This window comes from Triticum dicoccoides, chromosome 5B (assembly GCF_002162155.2).
Source record: "Triticum dicoccoides isolate Atlit2015 ecotype Zavitan chromosome 5B, WEW_v2.0, whole genome shotgun sequence".
Taxonomy (NCBI): Eukaryota; Viridiplantae; Streptophyta; class Magnoliopsida; order Poales; family Poaceae; genus Triticum; species Triticum dicoccoides.
This window is the reverse complement of record NC_041389.1, coordinates 92,751,215-92,756,017: the sequence shown is the minus strand read 5'-3', so window position 1 is coordinate 92,756,017 and position 4,803 is coordinate 92,751,215.

Sequence of the window (4,803 nt, the reverse complement as noted above, 5' to 3'; positions counted from 1 at the left end):
CGAACACGACACTATTTCCTCCGTTCCGACCAAGCCAGTTAGCTGAAGATGAACATGACAATGTCGCTGCCGTCCGTTGCCTCACAATGTACAGGAGCCCTAGCCGTCCATATGCGCAAGTACGCGTTTCGAGAACCTGCTCATATGTACGTATGTGGCTGTATTTTTTGGCGTGTGGTTGTATGTACGTTTACAGGGTTTAGACATGACAACCTGAACGACTACGTGGGGGGCTCTACAATGACATGTGCTGCTACTTACTCGGCCACGGTTCATCGTTGCAGAGCGACCGATCGACCAGTATGTACGTACATGTTCGCGATAAAACAGACAACGCTACGTACGTTTTGACCATGTGGGTCCCAGCTGTCAGGGAGGATAAGGACGCACTTCCTTGCGGGCGAAGATATAGCTGCTGGGTCCAAGCTGTCAGGGGGTGAATCATGTTTTTACCCGTAATAAGGACGCACTTCCTTGAGTGCGAAGATGTAGCTGGTGGGTCCCAACGGTCAGGGGGGGAGTTTTTTTTTTGCAAAATACGGTAGCCCGTCAGGTGGGTCCCTGCTATCAGGTGGAGGAATCATTACTTTGTGTGTAATAAGGAGGCACTTCCTTGTCACGGCCGTGGACTCAACTGTCAGCCTCTCCATGTACAGTACCCTTCCGATGGAAGTTGTTCCTTAACCACATTGACCACACCGCGCCGAGAGCACCAAGGCGGTAGACGACGGCAAGGCCTAGGAAGGGGACGACGCGGTGCCGGGGAAGATGCGGCAGTGGATGCCCACGCGGAGAGGAGTACGAGGGTTGACTGGCTCAGCTGCGGTGTGAGGCTGCCGTCGCCGCAGAATAACAGGGGTTGTGGGTGAGTAGAGGGATGGTCTGGCTACAAATTGGAGTAGAGTGGCGAAGTGAGGCATGCGTGGCAACAGAGCCGGCCAAGGGAGGCAGGAGCAGGCGGCACGTCCGGTGCTGGATTGGGCGGCTGGAGCAAGAAGACTAGAGGTTGAAGAAGCACTACGACCGTTGGATGGACATCGTACGGTCACGGGAGCTAGAATCGTTCATATTGACTAAGTTGACAAAACCCTCCATCCACGTCAACTTAGTAGCCCACAAGTCAGCCTCCCACTGTGGTGGGTCCCATCTAGAAGGGGGAGTATTCATTTTTTTGTGCGTAATAAGGAGGCACTTCCTTGCATGCGAAGATATAGCTGGTGGGTCCGAGCTGTCAGTGGGAGGAACGTTTTTTTCGTGAAATACAGAGGCCCTTCCGGTGGGTCACAGCTATTAGGTGGAGGAATAATTATTTTGCGCATAATAAGGAGGCACTTCCTTGCGTGCGGCCGTGGCCCCAGTTGTCAGCCTCTCCACGTAGAGTCCTCTTCCGATGTATGTCGTTTGTTGACCACGTTGACCACGCCGCACCGAGAGCACCAGGGTGGTGGATGACGGTGAGGCCTAGGAAGGGAATGACCTGGAGCCAGGGAAGACTCAATAGTGGTTGCCCACGCGGTGGAGACTACGAGGGTTTACTGGTTCAGTGATAACCCACAAGTGTAGGGGATCGCAACAGCTTTCGAGGATAGAGTATTCAACCCAAATTTATTGATTCGACACAAGGGGAGCCAAAGAATATTCTTAAGTATTAGCAGTTGAGTTGTCAATTCAACCACAACTGGATAACTCAGTATCTGCAACAAGGTATTTAGTAGCAAAGTAATATGATAGTAATGGTAACAATGGCAAAAGTAAAGATAGCAGTTTTGTAATGATTGTAACAATAGCAATGGAAAAGTAAATAAGCGAAGCACAATATGTGAAAAGCTCGTAGGCATTGGATCAGTGATGGATAATTATGTCGGATGCGATTCCTCATGCAATAGTTATAACATAGGGTGACACAGAACTAGCTCCAGTTCATCAATGTAATGTAGGCATGTATTCCGAATATAGTCATACGTGCTTATGGAAAAGAACTTGCATGACATCTTTTGTCCTACCCTCCCGTGGCAGCGGGGTCCTAATGGAAACTAAGGGATATTAAGGCCTCCTTTTAATAGAGAACCGGACCAAAGCATTGGCACTTATTGAATACATGAACTCCTCAAACTACGGTCATCACCGAGAAGTATCCTGATTATTGTCACTTCGGGGTTGTCGGATCATAACACATAATAGGTGACTATAGACTTGCAAGATAGGATCAAGAACTCACGTATATTCATGAAAACATAATAGGTTCAGATCTGAAACCAGGGCACTCGGGCCCTAGTGACAAGCATTAAGCATAGCAAAGTCATAGCAACATCAATCTTAGAACATAGTGGATACTAGGGATCAAACCCTAACAAAACTAACTTGATTACATGGTAAATCTCATCCAACCCATCACCGTCCAGCAAGCCTACGATGGAATTACTCACGCACGGCGGTGATCATCATGAAATTGGTGATGGAGCATGGCTAATGATGACGACGGTGACGAATCCCCCTCTCCGGAGACCCGAACGGACTCCAGATCAGCCCTCCCGAGAGAGATTAGGGCTTGGCGGCAGCTCTGTATCGTAAAACGCGATAAAACTTCCTCTCTATTTTTTCTGCGAAACGGAATATATGGAGTTGGAGTTGAGGTTGGTGGAGCATCAGGGGGCCCACGAGACAGGGGGCGCGCCCAGGAGGAGGGCGCGCCCCCCACCCTCGTGGACAGGGTGTGGGCCCCCTGGCCTTCTGAAAGGATCGATATGGTTGACTAGAGGGGGGGGGGGGTGAATAGGCAACTAACAATTTTTAGACTTTTCTTTAACAATTAAAACCTTGCAATGAAATAGGTTGTCTAGATGTGCAACTACGTGGACAACCTATATGATGCAAAGACAATAAGCACACAAGCAAGCAATGGATATAACTCAACTAAGCTTGCAAAAGTAAAGGGACAAGATAACCAAGAGTGGAGCCGGTGGAGATGAGGATGTGTTACCGAAGTTCCTTCCTTTTAAGGGGAAGTACGTCTCCGTTAGAGCGGTGTGGAGGCACAATGCTCCCCAAGAAGCCACTAGGGCCACTGTAATCTCCTCATGCCGTCACACAATGCGAGATGCCGTGATTCCACTATTGGAGCCCTTGAAGGCGGCAACCGGACCTTTACAAACAAGATTGGGGCTATCTCCACAACACTTGGAGGCTCCCAACAACACCACGAAGCTTCACCACAATGGAGTATGGCTTCGAGGTGACCTCAACCGTCTAGGGTGCTCAACACCCAAGAGTAACAAGATCCGCTAGGGATAAGTGGGGGGAATCAAATTCCTCTTGGTGGAAGTGTAGATCTGGGCCTTCTCAACCAATCCCGAGCAAATCAACAAGTTTGATTGGCTAGGGAGAGAGATCGGGCGAAAATGGATCTTGGAGCAACAATGGAGCTTTTGGGGAAAGAGGTAGGTCAACTTTGGGGAAGAAGACCCCTTTATATAGAGGGGGGAACAATCCAACCGTTATCCCACTCACCAGCCCTGCACAGGGCGGTTCTACCGGTAGGGAAGGGCGGTACTACCACTCTGGGCGGTACTACCGCTCAACCCAGCGGTACTGCCACGCTGCCAGGGCCCTGACCCCAGGGCGGTACTACCGCTAGGAAAGAGCGGTACTACCGCTTAGGGCGGTACTACCGCTCCTACTCCCGCCCTTAGTGCCGCAAAACCCGACATGAAAAACTTCGTTCGAGAATCGATGCGGAAGTAGCCTAGACGCACAGCGGTACTATGGCCGAAAACCCCAAGCGGTACTACCGTTCAGAGAGCGGTACTACCGCTTGGAGCGGTACTACCGCTGTGGGTCACGGTACTACCGCTGGGGCAGAGCAAAGCATAGCAAGGGGAAAACGGCAGCTCCAGAGAGGCGGAAGGAAAGACGACGGGTGTGATAAGGATGTGTACGTGTGATTCCACCCAAGTCTTACCAAAGCGGATCCCCTCTTGATAGTACGGCGACTCCTACGAAACTAGTCCACCAACAACGAAACGAAGGAGCTACACCGTCTTGAATTACAACACCGAGGGGAGGAAATCGTCTCGTGCCAATGGATGAATCTCTGAAGGAACTAAACGCACACGATTAGTCCGCACAAGCATTGTCATCAATCACCAAAACATCTTGGGGATAAATATGCCCTTACAATCTCCCCCTTTTTGGTGGATTGATGACAATATGGGATTTGCACAAATGATAGATAAAGGATAAGCGCAAAAGCACAACCGTCCTAAAATCTATAAGGGCTCCCCCTGGATGTGTGCTACCTAGAAAATTGCTTTGGACTGCACGGCACAGATGCCAGGATCAATGCTCCCCCTACATTTTAGAGACCAACTACCTAAGCAAGATATATGAGAGCAACAAATAGATAACAGGATAAGCAAGCAACTCATAAGCTAGATAGACATAGATAATGATACTGGAAAGGAAGGTAGCATATGTCTCACACCATATGACTCGAGCTTAGGTCTCACTGACAAAACCAGAACTAGGTCTCACTGACACAAACCAAATAAAGCAACAAGCAAAAACACAAACACAGAAGACGGAAGACACAAAGCACAAATCCCAAAGCACAAATCCCTAAACTCTCTCCCCCTTGGGCATCGAGACACGTAAAAGGAGAGGGAGTGCTGCTACGGCCCCAGGTGAAGGCAAACGAGGGACACCCATCAGATCTCAAAGGGATCATCTGCACCACCATCATCAGCCGGGAAGTGCTCAACATCAGAATCAGTCCAAGGGCAGTGCTGCTGAATCCACTCCTCCTCC